Below are 21,303 nucleotides of genomic sequence, written 5' to 3'. Positions count from 1 at the left end.
AGGATTTATTTTGGCTTGTTGTTGAAGAGAGTACAGTCCATGAAAGCAAAGGAGTGCAGCCAGGGAGTGTTGCACCTGGGAAGGCCATGAAGCAGAGGAGAGGGCATACTGGTGTTCCATTTTTCAATCAGTCTAGAATGCTAGGTCATAGGATGTGGCTGTTCACATTCTGGGTTGGTCGTCCTTCTTCAGTTAAACCATTCTGGAAATAATCTCAGACATGCTCAGAGTTATGAGTTTTAAGTTATTCCAAATATGGTCAAGTTGACAATGAAGATTATCTTACATGAGTCAATATTGAGTGTGGGAGCTGTACAATTGTCTAGACAAAACCAAAAGAATGATGCTGTCTGTATCAGAAGCAGTGGACTTCCTGAAGCTAGGCTCAAGGGACTGCTTTAAAGATCTCAAAGGGTTTGTCACCATTTGAGAGTTTTTGTTTATTTATTTTATCTGTACGGATATTTTGTCTACATGTATGTCAGTATAACACATGGGTAGTTGGTGTCTGCAGAGTCCAGAAGAGAGCATTGGATCTCCTGGGACTGAAATTATAGACAGTTCAAGTACCATGTGGGTGATGGGAATTGAACCTGGCAGTTTTGGAAGAGCAGCTATTGCTCTTTGCTTTTTAGCCATCTTTCTAGGCCATGATTAAAGAGCTTAAAACACATTCATTATTTTAAGAAAGAGGTTCTTATTATGTAAGAGGAAGTGAAAAGTATGTAAGAGCCAGATGTTGGGGAGAATCAGAGAGAAACAATATCTTCTGACTTGATAAAGGTATTGCACTCGTGAACTCACATGCACACAAGATCTAGCCAGCTAACATTCCAGCTTGGAAGGGAGTGGGGCACCTCAGTCTCAACCCCTAGTGGGGAACCTATTGACAGTTATTGGCTTCTGGAGGAGGGAGAGTCATTTTCCTCTAAGCTTGTGACCTTCAGTTGACTGGCCATGCTTTAGTGGATGGCCCCATACCCATGAGTATATGGGCATCACAAATGGAATTATTTAAGAAAAGAACAAAACAGAATACTAAGTTGTGTGTGGGGAGTTGATCTGAGAAGAGTTGGGGAAAGGATGGAGTGTGAATATTGTCAAAATATACTTACATGTATATGAATTTCTCAAAGAATTAATTGAAATACTGTGGTGGTTTGAATGAGATGTCCCTCATAAGTCTCAGGCATTTGAATACTTGGTCCCCAGTTAGAGGCTGCTTGGGAAAGATTCAGAGTCATGGCCTTGTGGGAGGATGTGTGTCACTGGGAGTGGGCTTAAAGTTTCAAAAGCCTCTTGCAATCCCCTGTGCTCTCTGCTTCCTGTTTGTGGAGCAATGGGAGGGCTCTCAATTGCACCTGCTGATTGCCTGTTGCCAGTGCACCATGCCATGATGATGATGGACTGTTATTCCTTTGGAATCCCCAAATAAACTTTTTGTTCTATAAATTGCTTTGGTCATGTGTTTTATCGCAGCAATAGAAAAGTAGCTAAGAAGTTGGTACAAGGCAGTGGACTGTTGCTGTGACAGACCCGACCGTATGCATTTTTAGAAGAATATGGAAAGCTTTGGGACTTTGTACTGGAAAAGCAGTTCGATGCTGTAGGCAGAGCTTAATGGATCATAGTAGTAGAAACTTGGAAGACAGTAGTGCTGAGAGCTTTTTCGACTGTGTAGACTCAAGAGGCATCAAAAGGAAGCAAAGACTTTAACAGCCACTGAGCTTGAGGTCATTCCTGTGATGGTTTGGCAAAGAATATGGCTGCCTTCTGCCCTTGTTCTAAGAATTTGCCTGAGGTTAATTTAGAAAGTAATGAGGTAAATTCTTTGGTGGTTGTGATTTCAAGACAGCCACATGACTCTGTCACATGCTTATTAGTAATTGTTCTTTTGTAGGTCTACAATGAAAAAGAGCAAATGGAGAGTAGAAAGAAATGAAATAAGTACAGTTTGGAAAGAAAAAAGCAAGGCTTGTGCTGAAAGAGAGAATGACATTAAGGAGTGGCCTGATAGACTTTGGAATAAAGGGAGGAGTGCCCTCAGGGCAAGACCCTGCCCAGCTAAGTTTCCAGTTGGTGAAAAGGAAAGGTCTAAGGGATTTTCTGCTCCATTACTGTTATGATTCAGGGGGTCCAGTGTTCACCTCAGTTGGTAGCTATACTTGGCAGTGTTCTCCATGTGGCACTGCCTTTAGTCATGAAAGATACACTAGTAAAGAGGTTGTAGAATATTCCTCCATGGTTAAGGGGAGTGCCTGCATGGAGGCTCTGAGAGACCTTTGAGTGAAACTGTGAAAGCAAAGCCTGGATTGCATTGTTGGAGATGCCAGAGCCATGGATGCTTGCCAAAGAGAGCTCTGCATGGGGAGCAGAACCAGCCAGAGAGCAAGTGGTATCTTACAAGCAACAAAGATGGCAGGGAAGAGCCATCTAAGCCTTTAAGACACAGAAGATCTAGAGGATTTGGAGTTTTCACCTGAAGGCCTTTGATCTTCCTTTGATCCAGTATTTTGTCACTATTCCCTGCTTCCTACCTTTTGGAATGGTATTGTATATTTTGCACCATTGTATATTGAAAATCTGTAATTTGCTTATTAAGTGTATAAGGGTTACAATTGAGATTTCCTTGAATCTTAGAAGAGATTTGAACTTTGGACTCTTAAATCCTGTTGAGACAGAAAGACTATGGGAACTTTTCGGGTTGGATTAAATGCATTTTGCATTGTGATATGGCTTTGAGCCTTTTGGGGCCAGGGAGTAGAGTAGGGTTGTTTGGGTGAAAATGGCCCCCATAGGCTCATTGTTTGAATACTTGGTTCTCAGTTGGTGGAACTGCTTGGGAAGGATTAGGAGGAATTGTGTCACTGAAAGTAGGCTTTGAGGTTTTAAAAGTCTCATACCAGTCCCAGCACCTCTTGCTTGGTGGTTGGAGATACAGGCTCTCAGCTGTTCCTGCCTCCATGCCTGTGCTCTGCCATCATCGACTCTTAACCTCCTGAAACCAAAAACCCAATTAAATGTTTTTGGTTTATAACTTGCCTTAGTCATAGTGTCTTATCACAGCAATAGAAAAGTAACTAATACAAATACTATATTTTTGAAGTGGTCATAATTTTTATAGTTTTCAGGGAAAGCCTGGTTATGGGATAGAAAGAATGCTGCTAGTTTCTTCAGTCATAATTCCCAGCAATGACAAGAAAGAAGATATTCTAAGTAAATAGCAGTTCTTTATTTCAAGAATTCTTTTTGTTTTCTCAATATTCTTAAAAACAGAAGTCTCTAAATCCAGTACTCTATGCAGTAGTAATATATGAAAGTAAATAAGTTATTCTGGTATTATCACGTTTTATTGTCTGGTTGCAAGTGCCAAATGTAGTGTTCATTCCATTGTATTGCATTGGATGGATCCAGGCATAGTCCTAAAGATGAACTTTGTTGAAAAAGTGAATTATGAGGCTCTTCCCAGTGTTGCTTTGAGTAGACAAATGGGTAGTTCCCATCCAAGCTCAGTTCTGCCTATGACTTTTTGTGATTTTCCTGCAATTGCTGTCCAGTCCTGACCTGGCCAGTTCCCACAGTGGCAGGCTAGTAGCTGTTTTTTTTTTGTTGTTGTTGTTGTTGTTGTTGTTTTTGAGAAAGTCAACAATAGTTTTCTTTCTTGACTCCAGGCACTATTTTGACTCTGTCAAAGACTGCTGCTGGACTCGTAAGGTGAGCCAAACCTGAATATCATAAATCTAGTTCTAAGACAGAACTTCATGCTGGGTTGATTTTTTTTAATGAATTTTTAAAGATTGTGTGTGTGTGTGTGTGTGTGTGTGTGTGTGTGTGTGTGTGTGTGTGTGTTAAACAAGTTGTCAGAGGACAACTTTCAGGAGTTGATTCCATCCTTCCTCTACCATGTGGGTTACAGGAATTCATCTCAGGTTGGCAAACTTAGCCTTTACCATCTTCCTGGACCTTGAGGGTGTATATATGTTTGTTTGTTTGCTTAAGTTTTGTGTGTAGGTCCCATCTGTAATCTCAACACTGGGGATACTGAAACAGGAGGATTACCAGGAGTCTGAGGACAGTCTGGGCTATATATTGATTGGTAGGCCTGAGCTACTGAGTTAGACCCTTACTCAAATGGGGAGCAAACAAACTCACTAACATGAATGTTAGGACCATGAGAGCCCAAAACAGGCACTTGTGTAGAAATGTGGTTACAGCTATTGTCCTAATAGTCACACTTGTTTGCACACTTCTTTGTATTTGGCAGGGTATAAAGAAAGTGACTTGTCTCACTTTATATGCCTGTGTAAGATATGTTTTTAAAATTCTTGTTAAGAAAAATGTGAAATACTCCCACTGATACAGAGAATAATACCATACACATTCGGTTGACATTCAGTTATCACTTCTGAGAATATGTTACAGATAGGAATACAGCATTCCTCCTACCTTCCCCTCCTTACCCAGGCAGCAATATATGAGAGTCTTGTTTAATCTACCTTCCTGCTAATGTTTTTCATTGTCACACTGAAGTTTGTGCCAATCCTGTTGAGTGAAAAATGATGGAGCTATATTTTTCAAATTACCCTTGGAGTTTCTGAGAATAGATAACACATGGAAGTGAGTTTTCAAAGAAATACAGTCCCCAAAGAAGTAAAATATTGATTTAAAAATCATGATAAATTTATTACAATAGAAAATGAGAGAATATCAACATGTACTGTGTTAGTGAAATGGAATATTTTGGACATACTGTTGGATTTTGATTGGCCACTGAATGATGGATTTGGCTGCCACCTGATTCCTCAAAGCAATCAGAGTCAGGCTTCTTTGGACAAATTTAATGTCAAGAAACATCCAAGTTCCTGCCTCATTCTGGATAAAGCCAGTACTAATGATGGACTCTGGTTCTTGGAAGCTTTTTTGAATACTTGCAAGACTTCTTAGAAGTCTTTCCTGTTCTTGTGTAATATTTTGTTTTTCTGTTTTGCTTGCTTCTCTTGAATTTTTCTAGATATTAATTTCTGAAATGCACAAATCCTAGAGGCTGAAAGAAGTTCCATACGTTTCTTTTGAGCTTTTATTTTATCTATGGTTTGGGTTTTGGTGACAACATAAAGTAGAGATCTGTTTGCATTGGTATTTGGTGACCTTTGGTATCTAGAGTAGCAGTTGATAGTTGACACTGATGGTAAAAACCATGTTCAATGTGTGGCAGGTTGTTGCTGAAAGAATTCCTTTGTACCGGCCTTCTGCAGTTGGGATAAATCTCTCCCCTTTGTGTCCCCCAAGTAAAAACACAGAGGCTTATATTAATTAAAACTGTATAGTCTGTGACAGGCCTCTTGCTAGCTAGGTCTTATATCTTAAATTAACCCATTTGTATAAATCTGTACTTTGCCACATGGCTTGTGGCTTACCAATACCTTTACTTCTTGCTTCTCCTGGCGGCAGCTCACAGCGTTTGCCTTGCCTCTCCTTTCTCTTTCTATCTGTTTGAATTTCCTGCCTGCCTCTAAGCTGACTTGCCATAGGCCAAACGGCTTTATTTATCAACCAATCAGAGCAACCCATATTCACAGCATATAGAAAGACATCACAGCACTTCCCCTTTTCTTTTTTTCAAAAAGGAACATTTTAACTTTAACATAGTAAAATTGCATATAATAGAACAGTTATCAAGCAAGAATCACAGTTACAATATCTAGTCTATTTATATTTGGCTAATTCAAAGAAAATATTTTATTTATCCTATATTTGTGAGCTTAAGGTTTCATATCTAACTTATCTTGTATCATAACTAAGGAAAATTATGACTATCTAATCTTCAACTACATCAAAGAACTCAGAAGGATATAATATTACCTAAGTAAACAAGAAGAGCATTGTAAGCAACTTCCAAAAATCTAGAATGACAGAGACAGCTGTCTGCCTGGACAGTCATCCAAAGTTCCTCTGCAGTGTTGGGGCATCCATCTTCAACCCACAGGCCTAAAGTCTATCAGTCACTTCTCTTGGTGTCCTGTAGAATGTCTGGCAGTTTTTATTTGTTTGTTTTGTTTTGTTTGTTTTTTGCCTCATTTCCTTTTATTAATTGCTGTCCCAAAAACATTAGATGTATACAAATTTCAATTATTACATGATTTCCAAGACCAAACCCAGAAGTAACAGTGAGAAAGTTGTGGAAACAGATTACCATAGTGGCTACACAGCAAGAATATTACTCCACTAGATTTTGCATTTAAAGATTAATTTCATGGCTTGTATTTTACCAAAATGTAAAATGTTTTAAAATGAGGCATATTGTCCCTTTATAACATCTCAGTTTATATTGCAATGTTTATGCCTACTAAAACAAAACCAAACAAAATATAAATATCCTTCAGCCTATGATCTTTTCAATGAAGAACCAGAAAAATCTGTGTAGTGGTTTGAATGAAAATGGCTGCCATAGGCCCATATGGAGTGGTACTCTTAGGAGGTGTGGCCTTGTCATAGGGGGTGGGCTTTGAGGTTTCAGCTCAAGCCAAACCCAGTGACTCACTTGCTTTTCCTGCTACCCACTCATCCAGATGTAGAGCTCTCAGCTACCTCTCTAGCACCATGTCTGCCTGTATGCAGTCATGTTTCCCACTGTGATGATAATGGGCTAAACCATTGACCCTGTAAGCCAGCCCCAATTAAATGTTTTCCTTTAGAAGAGTAACTGTGGTCATGGTGTCTCCTCAGAGCACCTAAAACAATCTGCATCTCCCATGGTACTCTAGTATTCCTCGTGTACTATTTCCACTTAATTGCTATTGGCTGAAAGCACACCCAAATTCCCTTTATTTTCAGCCTGAAACAGAAGGCTACTGCCAGAGCAAAGAATTATAAAGTTTGAAAAGCTTTCCTGGGTATTCTGACCAAGACCTGTGGATGCTAGGAGCTAACTAAAATTCTGACATAGTCAAGACTGGGTTTTCAGTCTTCATTATAGAAACTTCTAGAAATCATGACTAAACAGCACCTTTGGGTAGCCTGTTTTATTGCATTGTTCTTTAGATTTTCAGGGATTTCATTTCTTACATTTCAGCCAAATGCTTACTTAATGCATCTTTACAGTTTAGGAATATCTTATTCATAACTATTTAAAGTGTCTGTGTTTCTGTAAATCTCCTCCATAACCTAAGTAAAAAGTTTATACTGACTTATCAAAATTATTTGTAAATGATAAAATGGCATTGTTATTAAGAATGTGGTACCACTCCAAGGTTATGCCATCCTTCAGTGACTTTAGATTCCTCCATTTACCAGAATCTGAAGCCTTACTGATAGTTAGGATAGGTTAGGCCATTGCTGCACTAACAGCTTACCTTAAACCTGAATGACTTAATTCACTGAATGTTTACTGTTCACTCAGACTATTGTGGAGTTTCCCATCATAATCATAACATCTGGATCATGTGACCACCATGGTCCCTACAGCAAGGGAAGAGAGAACTGGAGGGTCTCCAAGGAACAGGCCTCTGTTTGCTTAGAGATCAATAACAGACCTGCAGTCAATGGGCTCGAGGTGTTTGCAAAGGTGACTGTGAGCTGTAAGTTGTGCCTCTCAAGTAGCATTTACTCTAAGTACTAGTGTTAGTGTGACTTGACCATGTTACTTGGTGAACGGAACAATTGTCACTGTGTTCCACAGACTACATTTTGCCGATTCAGTCTGCCTGGTTAACACGTATTATTATAGAAGTTTCATGTGCTCAGATTGGCAGAAGTGTGTTTTTGGCTTTGCCAACTGATATCTTATTTTTATCCAATGTCCTTTTAAGTTCCCCCTCCATCTGTTTTCCTTCTTATATTCCATATCCATGGCTAAAAGATACATTGGATTTGTTTGGGGAGAGTGACTATGAAATGGATAGAATTTTAAAATTTAACATTGGAAGAAAAAGGAATACAGCCAGAGAATTAGTACCCATTAACTTGCAATATTCTACTTCCTATTCCTTCTGTCTACTCAGTTTAGCATGTGCTACTCTAATTAGGATGATTGCCTGTCACCAGGAAGTGTGATTGGGAAAGCTGGGGACAGAGGAAGAAGGAAGGAAGAGGGAACTCAGTGAGGCCTTTTGGGCTGGATAGGAGAGAAAGGACGGTAAAGCTGCCTGCAATGGAGAGTTGCTTTCTGTTGGGAGCCCATGAAGCCACAACACATACACAGGTCGTTAATACAGCACAGACACGCATCCTCCAGCTCCTCTGATGGCCCTTTGCACTACGTTGTTGGCCTGTAGAATTTTCCAAGTGTCATTAAATATTCCCCTACTTCCTTTATGAGGCAGCTACTTCCCTTCTTTCTGAGGAGGTAGAGGACGGCAGTTAGTTAATGAGTCCTCAAAGGAGGACATTTGGCAAGGAACACTGAATGTTCAGCTTTTACACATCCAGCATGGAGGTGAGAGTGAGTACACCCGTCTCACTGTCTTACAGTTGGTTTGGATCTTGAATATCCCACGAAGGCTTGCTCCCTAGGGTTCGCTCTTGGGACACGTCAAAGCTTTGAGATAGCAGTGCCCGGTACATGATGATTGAGAACATTTCCCTGAAGGGACTGTGGGATTCTTGCCTCTCTCTTTTGCTTCTTAGACATGAGGAAGCAGGTTCATAACTGCTGCATTCTCAGAGGTACAAATGATGACAGACTGAAACTGTGAGCCGAAATAAGCCTTTTCCTATAAGTTATCTGGGGCATTTTGCTGTGGTGATGGAAACCTAATGTATGTCCCCAGTGCATGTGTTTCCTAGACTGAAACTTTACTAATGCTATCAAGTGTTCCATTGAACACTCTTTTCTATAATCACGTCTTTGAAACCACAATGGTACCTACAAATAGGCAGTGTTCTGTTGGACATCCCACCAAATAGTTCACAAAGTGAGACCACATGTGACAGGGAGTCCAAGAGAAGATAAGTAATCCATGACCAGGGCCAAAGTTTTGTGTAGAAGAGAGGCATCAGGAGGGTACTGAGTTCCACACACAGAACAGACTCGTAGTTGGAGCCTGTTGTTTCATGGGAAGAAGGAACTACAGAGAATTCTAGATTCTTTTGAACCACACATAAAATGCTGTGTGAACATGGGAAAAGTTCTGAGTGTGTGGTCTGAACTCTTCCCCCTAGAGAAACCCAAGGCAAAGCAGGTTTTAAAAGGAGCACGGCCATTGCTAGGTGACATGTTCCTAGCTTCCCAGAACTACTCCACGATCATCACCATAAGGTTCTTTCTTTCTTCTAGGTTCTGTCCCGAGCCGTTCCCTTTAATAATTTACTAATCACCCTCAATTTGCAAATGGAAACATTGACTCAGAGAGAGATTTAATAGGTTGCCTAGGTAACCTGCTAGTAAGTGGTATAGCTGGGATTTATCTGCCTCCAGGGTCAGTGTTTTTAGCTATTCTATTCTTTACGTATCTAGCAGGAATTAAACTAGTGTACACCTAAGCTGAGAGAATGGGAAAAGCCAGTGACTTACTAGAACCCACTTTTCCCTGAGGTAGACACCAGGCCTGCCCAAGTGGGAGCAGCTTTCTGCCATGGCCCTTACATCCTTGCACCCCTCAAGAGCATATGCTGCTGTGTGTAAGAATCTGAGCAGGAAGTGGCCACCAAATGTGCCTTCCTGGAACAGAGCAGCATTGGAATTCCTCCTTCCCTTGGACATGCTCTGCTGGGGAATTTCTAGAAGATTAAGGGTGCTGACCCATGGCCTATGTCTACCCACAGTTTTACCTATGCTCAGACTCTACCTTCTTCCAAGCAAGTAGTACTGCCCTACTCCCAAGAGAACTAACTCACTTGCCCACGTGTTCAGAGAGGCTGTCCTCTCCTCAATCTAGCTCTAAAAGCCCAGAAATGTCCAAGAATGGTAAGAACTCAGGCTGCTAGGAGCCAGAGTCTACAGGGGTCTCAGGGGTGGTTTAGGCATGGCATTGTTTTCCTGCGGGAACCCAGTCAACACTATTCATGAGTATTTGGTAGGTATGATGGCATACTCCTTTACTCTCAGCACACAGGAGCCAGAGACAGGCAGATCTCTGAAAGTTTGAGACCAGCCTGGTCTACAAAGTGAAGTCTAGGCCAACCAGGGGTATATAGTGAGACCCTTGCTCTTACACGTGTATCTGTATTAATGATACATTTTGGTATGAAAAGGAGGAAAGAGTAGTTGGGATTGATCTGAATAGTATGTCATGGGAAGGGGGAGCCTGGATAAAGAAAGAGAAGTAGCCAGGCCTGGTGTTGAGTGACTTAAATCCTAGTACTTGGGAGGCAGAGACAGGTGGATTTCTGTCAGTTTGAGGCCAGCCTTGAGTAGAAAGTGAATGCCAGGAGAGTCAGGGCTACACAGTGAGACTCTGTCTTAAAGGAAGGAGGGAAGGGAGGGAGGGAGGGGAAAAGGAAGGAAAAAGGAAAGAATGAGACAGGAAGGAAATGACTGAATTTTGACTCAGGACCTTTAAGATGAATTCCCTGTGTTCAGAGGAGAATGACAACCATAGGCCCCTTGTTAGAACACTTTCACTAGACCCTGAAGGGTATGATAGGCAAGATTCTTCATAGATGTGGAAAATTTTACACTTGCTTTGGGGTAGAGATTGTAGATGCATGTGCAGTTGTTTGAACAGCCACAGAAAATTTCTCCAATTTCCCTATGGTATTAATTGGAAAGTAAGCTAAGTTGATAGTGATACAATTCATTGATCTATCAAAGATCCCCAACTTGATGTCATTTGTGTGTGTATTTAGTTCTAATGATTTTTTATTTTACTTTATTGCGTTGGTGTTTGACTACATTCATGTCTGTATGAGGATATCAGATACCCTAGACCTGGAATTACAGACAGTTGTGAGCTGCCACATGTGTTTTCTGGAAGAACAGCCAGTGCTCTTAACTGCATCACTGCAGCCCCTCTAATGAGTTTCTAAAGTCAAAAGGCAAAGCTGTTCATTCACCACCAGAATCCTCCTTGTTGACTTTTATAACTGTGGTTACCCTTCTCCCTAGGTGCTCTGCCTAACCCTGACCATTAGTGGTATCTCCGTTTCTAAAATTTTATTATTTCATATTGACACAAAAAAATGGAATCATATAGGATATAGCCATTAAGCTTAGCTTTCTTCATTCAGTGTAATTCCATGGAGAGCCATGGGGGCTGGTGTATCTTATCAGCTGTTCATCTCTTCTTGTACAGTATTGTGCCATGATGTGTATCACAGGTTTTCTGATCATGTACCTGTTGAAGGACATTTGTCACTTCCCTGCAGCCCCTTAGTTCATAGAGGGTTTGGCCTTCTTGGGGTTAGTTGACTTTTTCTAATTTTTTTTTAATTTTTTTTTTTTCGTTTTTCGAGACAAGGTTTCTCTGTGTAGCTTTGCGCCTTTCCTGGAACTCACTTGGTAGCCCAGGCTGGCCTCGAACTCAAAGAGATCCACCTGCCTCTGCCTCCCGAGTGCTGGGATTAAAGGCGTGCGCCACCACTGCCTGGCGACTTTTTCTAATTTTTATATCAAATTCTCTAACTGAAAAGTATTGGTTAATATGTGTGAAATGTTAATAGACAAAAATTTGTTACTGTTATTCTAGTCAAGTTCCCTGTATTTTTGGATGTTGTTATAAATACTTGCATACAATTTTGGGGGTCAAGCCCTGGAAAACCCCACGATGATACTGGTCATGATCCTCTCTCCAGATCCTAATCCCTCATACTTTATGAGGATGTCCCTTCTGGTGATGCAGACTACAAAGTAAACTGATTTAGTGTTGTCAAGCAGAGCTAAAACCAGAGAGGAAAGACCGAAAACGAGGCACATTCTTACAGCTGTCCTTAAGATACATGGGATAGATAGCGTCAAACTGTTCAGCTTTTGCTCAAAAATTCTGTCTTTTGATAATTAGCATGACTCCAGTCAAAGAATTATAGAGGTCTCTGGATTTTGTGTTTGGGTTAACATGAAAGGATACCTTTTCTCTTGGTGTAGATGCTTATGAAGCAGATGGTCTAACAAATATGTAACTCAGTAAATTTCCAAGTTCTGGAGCAAACCCAGAGAGGTAGCAGTTTTCATAAGATCCTCCTATTGATTTGTTTTCTGTTGGGAAAGGTCAATGAATATTTCTTCAGCAGTGAAACAGCACAATTAATATCTGTCCAATGGCATTCAATGATACGATCTAGCATTTCCTGTATTGACAAGTGAGATTGACGCCCGGGGTGACAGCTGCAGCATGTAGGGAGACTAAGATGGAGTCAGGCTGTGCTGTGTGGTCCCTCCCAGCACTCCTGGAAGACAAGCCTTGTTTCTCACTTGCTTTTCCGTTGGGAGTGGGATGCAGTTTGATTTTTTTTTTAAGGTTTGTTTTTAAATGTCATCTTTTAATTATATTTTGGATAATGATGAAGAGATATGCAATTTGGTTATGAGAATAAATCTTAAAAGGCTCAGTGACTCCTTTATCTGCTGCTTAAAACAACTCCCACTAGTAAAGAGTGTTTCATTAATTGTCAGTGCTTGGGAATTATGGAATTAGAACAGCTGACATTCCTTTCATCATTCACAGACTTAAGTGGCAGTGGCATTACTTACTCTAAATTAAGTTCCTTTCCTGGTTAGAAAAAAAATACAACTGTGTCATAAGAAATAGAGCACTGTTAACTTTTATTTTGGAAAGCTGTTTTTCTAGTGGAGAGATGAAAACAACTGTCATTTCTTTTCTCTTCAGAGAGAAAGAGATAAGGTATCTAATTTAATACTTTAAGATTCTAGCTATGGGTTAAAATGTTTGAAAGGGACATTAGTATGGTTTCATGTCTTCCACACCCATAAAGGTATAGGGCATTCTTCTTAATATGTACATGATATGTGTATGTTACCTACATGTGTATAACATGCATTATGTGGGGGTGTGGGTGTTGATGCACACACACACATACACACACACACACACACACACACACACACACACACACACGTCGCACGTACACATTAGGTGGACTGATGAATAGATGATAGGTACTTTAAGTGTGTATATTTTCTATTTAGGCCACTGTGTTGTGTTTTATACCTGGTAGCTCCTGGGCTTATCTTTATTGTTCGGCAAAGGGCTGGGTCAGGTAACTCTCTCAAGTGGGACTTGATACTTGTGGTGAGTGTCAGCAGAGCAAGAAGTGGCTTTGTCTCTGTAGAAAGACTATGTTCACCCTGTTGTCCAAGACAGGGCTCCTAGAATCAAAGTGTCCTGATAATCTATGCTCAGGGGATTTCCTGAACTTCCTTCCATTTCTGCTCTGTTGTCCTGAAAGACTTTTTATAATATGGTGGACTCACTGATTTCTGCTTTGTTGTCTGCTTATGGCCTTGCTGTGGTAACTCTTGTTAATAAAGCGATCTAGTGATGCACTGGATGTGAATGTGGCCTTATTTTGGTAACTTTTGTTAGTAAAGAAATCTAGTGATGCATTGGATGTGAGTGTGTCCTTATTTTGGTAGCTCCTGTTAATAGAGCGATCTAGTGATGCATTGGATGTGAGTGTGGCCTTATTTTGGTAACTCTTGTTAATAAAGCAATCTGGTGATGCATGGATGTGAGTGTGTCCTTATTTTGGTAACTCTTGTTAATAAAGAAATCTAGTGGTGCATTAGATGTGAGTGGAAGCATTTTCCAGCACTGGCAGGTGTGTGCAGCAGCTTTGAAGTGTTTTCTCAAGCACATTTTATGGTCACTCCCCTTGTGAAATGCCTCATATAGAGAGTCCACATTTAGTTGGAAGTGAAGATTAGTGATCACCTTAGTGCACTTTAGGTATTACTCACTTTCTTTTGGGATCACCTGCAAATTTGGAAGAGTATTACTTTAATATCTATATTCAGTTTAAGCAATTTAAAACAAAACACAATAAGTAATAACATGAAAACTGCCTCTGCCTCTCATATTTGTGGTGGTTCATTCCTGTAATCCCAATACTTGGGAGACTGAGGCAGGATGGTTGCTGGAAATCAAAGCTTGGATTACATAATTCCAGGATAGGCTGAGCTATCTCATAACAAACAAATGGGCTGGAGATCCATCTTAGTTGGTACACTGCTTGCCTAGCATGCTTGTGGATTTGGTTCCTAGAACCACATAAAACCAGGCCTGGTGACCCATTCCTGTAATCTCAGCCCTGGGAAGCTAGAAACAGGTGTATCAAAAGTTTTGAGGTCATCCTTGGCTACACAATATGAGGTCAGCACGAGCTGCATGAGACCATGTCTCAAAACAACAACAAAAAGCCACCCTTCATTTCAAGTCAGGTGGTAGCACAATCCTGTATTCCCAACATTGGGTGGGGGGGCGGAGGCGGGGCAAGAGGCAAAAGTTCAATGCCTGCTTGGACTACTTAGTGAGACTCTGGCCACAAAAATGAACAGCAAATAAATCCCAATTTCTATCTAAAGAAATGGAAAATATTATTCTTAGTGTAACTATAAGGCCGTTAAACAAAACTATGAGGAGGCTGACTTTTGCTGTAAGATAACTTGTTTCCAACATGTTACTTTAAAAACATTTAATTCAGCCGGGCGGTGGTGGTGCACGCCTTTAATCCCAGCACTCGGGAGGCAGAGCCAGGCGGATCTCTGTGAGTTCGAGGCCAGCCTGGACTACCAAGTGAGTTCCAGGAAAGGCGCAAAGCTACACAGAGAAACCCTGTCTCGAAAAACAAAAAACAAAAAACAACAAAAAAAAAAACATTTAATTCTCTTGAAATCTAGGATTTTACAATGAATTTTCAAGGAAATAGGCTAAAAATGTAGGCACTGTATTTTGGGATAGTCTGAGGGAGGCATTTAAGAGGTGGGATATGAACTCTAGTTTGTTGACTTGACTATCTATATTTAGCTTGTGATTCTTCATAAAAGCTGTGCGAGGCATGATGTATGATATTTCATGTCTTTTAAGGCTCTGAATTTCCCTGCACTGCTCTGTCCAGTTTGGTCAGCTTGGCCCAATGCCTTTCTTCTGCCTTCATTTGGCTGCCTGATTTTCACTCCTGGTTGGTAATCTTACCTTCAACACCCCACAGTCGTTTCAGAACATTTCTGATGTACTTTTCCAAACAGACCTGTTCAGCCTATTTTAAAGTAACTCCTTTTTTCTCTGCAGCCCCAAAGAACCTCATTTTTAGCACTCACAGAACTTAAAGCTCTTTGTCTCTTTGCTTTGAAAGCATGTATTCCTTAGGGGCATGAGCTCTCAAGCTCCATGCTCCTGGATTCACATCCTAGATAAGGCACTTACTAACTGTTGGCCAACTAACCCCAGTGCCAGCTCTCTTTAGAGACTTTTCCACTTTAGATTTAGAGAAGCCAGGCATCTATGTTTCTTTCACCCTTTAAAACTCAGTGGCCTAACAAGCTGTCTCAGGGGGTGGCTTTAAGAAGTAAGGAGAATTAGCAAAGCTTTCTTTCTCTGTATAGCACCAGGTAATTACAGCAATACTTATGACAACTATTTCTGAGAGCAGGACAGGAAACTAAAAGGATCATCCATGACATCCTAGAGCTGTTTTACCAAACCAGGAAATGGCCACCTCCAGAATCCTTGTAGAAGTCAAGTGTCTATGATATATGTAATTTTCACTTGGATTTTCTACTTTTTACAACCAGAAGCATTTCCAAATAGTTGTATAATCTTGAGTAAATTAGTTAAGCCCTATAAACTTTGGCTTTCTCATCTGTTAACAAATAGAGCTAATAACAGTCACTTCACGTAATGATGTCAGATTTAATGAGATCTTATTTTCTGATTTATCATACCAAGTAATTGTTTATTCTTTTGTCTTACCTTATTTGGTATTGATAATCAGAAAGTATCTACCACATTGGTTTTTTTTTTAATAAAAGTAAGTCATAATAAATATCTGCTGAAAGAATAAATGAATATTAGCATCAAATATTTACATATACTTTACATGTTAAGATTCTATAGCTTATCTTCCCACAGGCTTGCTAATGACTGAGTTGACAGTCTTTTGCCACTCCTCATATGTGGCTTGGCACTATGGCTTTAGTCAATCAGGTCAACAGCAAAAGGACACATATAGAGTGTTTGTGTAATGAGATTTACACTCCTTTTTTTTTAAGATTTATTTATTTATTATGTATACAGTGTTCTGCCTACATGTATGCCTTCTGGCCAGAAGAGGGCACCAGATCTCATTATAGATGGTTGTGAGCCATGTGGTTGCTGGGAATTGAACTCAGAACCTCTGGAAGAGCAGCCAGTGCTCTTAACCTCTGAGCCATTTCTCCAGCCTGAGATTTACACTCTTAATACAAGTAGAACCCTGCAATCATATGTCTGTCCAGCCAAACTGGCTTACTGGGTGATGTGAAAGGACCAAAGTGTCCCAGCAATAGACAGCCAGTAGCAGCTATGTGAGTCCAGCTGAGCACATGCGCTTAAGTCAACCCAGTGAGGAACTAAAGAACCCAGGATCAACTGATCTGCTGCTCAATGAACCACAAAGTTGTGGGAGTGATTTTTTTTTTTTAATGCGGAAAAATAAATGTCAGAAATAATAGCATGGGGGATGGGAACCATGAGTCTCAGCTTGATGCTTGGAGAAAGAACAATGTCACTTGTAGGTTTGTGCTGGGTTCCAGAACCTGAATCTAGTTACAAAAGAATACCAGATAATCCCATGTTCAGGATACTGTGCAGAACAACTGTCCTTGGGTTCTCATGCCATGTAAAACAAGGGAAAGCTGGGAGTGTTTCTAGATGAACAGAGGCTGTGTATGCTTTATGAGGATAATGTATAGTCCTCAACTGAAAGGGAAAAATGCTATGGGATAATGACTGAGACACAAAAATGGAATGTAGATTTCAAATTAGGTGAGAGTGTCGTGCAATATGAATCTTCGTCTCTTGCTTAAAAAATATACAACAAATGTCAAGGACTAAAGGAGCATGCTGTGTGCAGCAAATCTCAGGTGGCTTACATAGTTCCTATAGTATGCAATGAATATTTACAGATGTGTCAATAAGTGTTAATATAAATTTGTGTTATTATCATTGAATATGAATCAAATATATCATTTAGATCTACCAAATCAATAGACTATATAAAGTGGTAGCTGATATGGCTACTGCTACCCTCTTTTGGCTGAGGGAAGTTGTTGTACATGGCTGTCTTTACAGAGTATGTTTGCATTTCTATAGATTGTATACTTTGGTGTGCCCCAGTAGAATGACTGTTGAATGTGAGCTCTGTGAAGCTGTAACCAAAAACAATGTTTCTGGTTCTCGGCCTATGGTGCCTAGACTCTGAGCTCCTTTGATGTACTTCAGTCTATTGTAGGGTGATTACAATTTGTGATATTAGGCTTCTTTTGTTTTAACTTCTAACTAATCTCTCTTTCTTGTTGATCCCATTGGATTTCTTGTGCCTTCTCATTGAACACATGATGGAGACCTGGGCTTGTGTGTCTCTTCCTTATGGAAGTTTGTTACTAGGCATGGTAGTGTTAACATCTTTCCTGATTGAGATGATAATAGTCCACAGGGAAATAAGTGTTCATTATTCCCATGGGGCTATACTTTTATGTTGTGGCACATATTGAAGAAAACAGCTAGAGTAAAGTTCATAGCTATCCTCGTGGGGGAGTGTTGACAGTGTGTGATTCAAGTCTCTTCTTGCCCTGTCAGGAATGCCTGATGGTATATTTATTAATTTATTAGCCTTAATTCTTTTGTGATGAGTCTCTGTAATATTCTTTGGTTGGTTCCCCCCCCCCCCCTTTTATTCTTTCATTTAGGGAATTTCAAAATTCCCTAAATGCTTCCTTATCTACTTTCATTGCTATTTACACTGAATGTTTATAGTATTATTAATACTCAAAGCTCCATGTCTGGTGTCATTGAGACCTGGACTCTGCTGCGCTTCTCCTACCTGGGAATGATACTTTGACTTTGAAGAAGGCAATCTGAGACACAGATGAAAGCTAGAAACTGATATTTGCTGTCCTTAGGGAAAGTATCCAGACAGAAGTCTATTCATTGAAATTGCCCTTTATCCCTATCAAGACCTGTCATCCAAATAGCTTTCTATATTGTTTCTCCCTATTGCTCATCATCTAAGGTTTTATACATCTTTCACAAGAAGCAAAACTGTAGCTAATGGTGAAATAAGTCACATGGCTCATCACTGTGCATTTCAAGACAGATTTAATATGAAGATTCAAGGCTTTTTTGTGGGGTCCAGGCTCTGCACTTAACCTGTTCAGTCCACTGGCATCCAGCCACCAGCTTGTTGCCTCCTGTCCTTGCTGGCTCGTCCGTTCTCATCATTGTACTCTCAAGTGACATTAGCTGATGTGGTATGGAAGAGGAGAGTTCCAAAGGCTCCTGTACCCAAGGATAAACTCTAGCTTGTGAATGTCACAGCAGCTTTCTCTTTCTGTCTGACCATTGCCATGTCTTTTCCTAGAGTAGGGATTTGAAGAGGAAATCAGGCCCTTGGGGGCTGGCACATCACTATCCAAATTGCACAGAGTGTGCTAGCAGCTGGGAAGGCTAACCATACTACACCTGGATTAAATTCTAAGGGATCGAAAGGGTGAAAATTCCTGTGTTCCAAGTCCCTTGGGGAAATCGAGGATGCCTGTAAAGGACAGTCTCCCTGGCAGTCGCTTTATGATTGGCATGTACCCCAGAAACTTATGTTTCTTTTAGGAATAGAAAGCCAAATTCTGGACCCAGTAAAGAAAGGGCCTGGGCTAAAGTGAGTTCCATGAGATAGATGATGGTGTTTGTGCACTGTGAGTAGTGCACAGTGCAGTATGTACTAAGGAAAACTTTTCATGGCCAGTCCACAGTCTGCTCCAGACTATGAGAAACTTTTAAAGAAAAGTCTGCCTTTGGATCATGTGAAGGACTTATTGACAGAAGTGTGTGGGGCCAAGGGTATATACAGCTAGAGAAATTTTTCAGGCAGGAGATCGATCTTGAGGCTCAGCTGGAGAAGTCAATCATCCAGTGGCCTGTCCCAAAGGAACGGGTTGAAGAAGTGTAGCTGAATGGAGGAAGCCAAGGACCACATCCTAGGTAGGAAGAGGAGAAATGAAAATTGATGTTGCTGTATAGGCCCTTGTAGTCCTGCCTCTGTGTGCACAGTGTCTCTCTGGGCAATGTGCTGCTTGCCTTTCCTGTGATGATCATTGTAACTAATGATCCAGGGAGGCAAAAGCTTTTATCCAGTGCCACTGCTAAGCACTAGTCCTGTTCACTCACCCAGGATGAGTTCTGTGTGTATATTCAGCATATAGGTCATTTTTGGAGTAGCCAAACCCAACATAGAAGTCTCCTGGTACATCTGAGCACTTTCTTTTGTAAGCCATTTTGCTGACTTTCATGGACTATGACAAAGTCAGCCTAGAAACAAGCACTTCCAAAATAGAAGGCTTACAGATGGAATGTAGCTCTTAGGTGTTTGGAAAGACCTTAGGCAGCCCCTCTAAGTTAGTTTCAACATGAATCTGGGGAACCAACCACTGGATGTGTACTTGAGCTGTCCATAGATCTGAGTTCCAGCATTGATAAAGCCTAGATACCAATCTGGCTGTTTCCATGGCTTCATTGTGAGACATAAAATCAAGGCAGTATGGATGAAATGCCCTGGAATTGGTGGCATTCCATGAAATATATGCATAGTAATTGATTTGTTGTTTCAGTGTTTTGTGTGGCATTTATCTAGGGCACATGTTCCCTGAAGTTGAAGATTTCCTAGATTCTTACCCTTTTGACCAAAAAAAAAAAAAAAAAAAAAGGAAATACATAAATACATACTTAATATAGTGTAAAAACTCATTTTAGTATGTAATGATTTAAATTTTTCCTTTAGCCCTTGACCTTGTGAAAAAAAATAATCAATGTAAAGAAAGCAGTGAACAGGGCTGCTTAGCTTTGCACAAGCCAGTTTCTGGGGAAGAAGGTAAAGCAGGAGGGAAGCTTGTGTGCATGCCCACGTCACAGCCCGCCTGTAAGCCGTGGGGAGCTGGGAGAATGAGGAGCTTAGACACTTCTCCCAAGTGTTCCCTTCTCCTCTATTTGATGTCGCCTCTGGAATGGCATCTCTGAGGTTATCTGTGTGGCTCCAGCTGCTGAGACTCAGTGATGTGGCCTGCCTTTAACAAGAAGTAAATGAAAAAATAAATTCACTTCTAGCCGGTCATAGTAGCTCACACCTGTAATCCAACCACTTTACAGGGATAGGAAGACCAGGAGTTTAGAAACATCCCTTGGCTTTATAGTGAGTTTGAGGCAAGCCTGGTCAATGAGAGACTTTGTCTTTAAAAGGTTGTTACTTTTGTTAAAATGTCACCTCAAAGTATATATGATCAATAAAATCTCTTGCAAACAACAGAAAATAACTGAAAGCTTGCTGTTAAATATGAAATTCTCTGTGATACCATCCATTTCCATGAAGCAAGTAAAGTGAAAAAAGGTTTTGAGATGTCTTTCTTTCATCGCATCCTGCTATCTCTTTTTGATTCTTACTGAGCATTAGTTACATGCCAAATGCCCGGAAGCTCCTAGAGCTGTGTCAGTGATTAGGAGGCTAAGATGCTGTCCAAGGTATCTTGTAAATCTGGTGCCAAATAAGGACTTGGAACAATAGGAGGGATGGGGTGAGGTGGTATTTTGTGAAGTAGCAGGAAGCAGCCGGGGTTAGCATATGTGTTGGGGGACATGTCTGCACCTGTTTGTCAGGTGCAGTTGGGGAGGCCTCCCTGAGAAGGGGACATCCAAACAGAGATATGTGCAGATGTCACATCAGTTGCATCAAGGTTGGATGTACCTGTGTCCTTCCAAGTTCATGGAGACCAGAGACCACAGGAGAGAACACTCGACAGATTTATGTCTAGTTTTTTTGTTAAATATTAAAATTACTCATTCTGCTATAATTTGTATTTTGTTGAGCATTTACTTAGATTAGAGCCTCAGTTAAGTCCTTTAAAGTGAACCACATCATAGAGTTCAGAGCTGTTAAAATTTTTAAATTGGTTTTTACTTAATAATATAAAATACTTTATGTAGTAAATATATAAAGCTTGCCTTGTTGGCTTGTTTGAACTGTACAGTTCACCACTGTTTTCAAAATAGTTTCACCTCCTCCCATCAGCAGCTCTCTAGCCATCAAGCAAGAACTCCCCAGTCATCCCTCCCATCCTGCGAACTACTAATCAGCTTGCTGTCTTCCTGAGTTTTTGTCTTTTCTAGA

The 21,303-nt window shown here is 40.5% G+C and overlaps 1 protein-coding gene across 5 annotated transcripts in view; it reads left to right on the top strand.

Moving 5' to 3' along the window:
- The window catches only part of Fars2 (phenylalanyl-tRNA synthetase 2, mitochondrial), a 456,192-nt gene that overhangs the window by 227,438 nt on the left and 207,451 nt on the right, over positions 1-21,303 (top strand). The gene's annotated exons all lie outside the window — the stretch shown is intronic.

The sequence above is a fragment of the Peromyscus californicus genome, unplaced genomic scaffold (assembly GCF_007827085.1).
Source record: "Peromyscus californicus insignis strain IS unplaced genomic scaffold, ASM782708v3 Scaffold_8__1_contigs__length_139910024, whole genome shotgun sequence".
Classification (NCBI taxonomy): Eukaryota; Metazoa; Chordata; class Mammalia; order Rodentia; family Cricetidae; genus Peromyscus; species Peromyscus californicus.
This window is presented reverse-complemented; position numbering and strand designations above follow the sequence as displayed.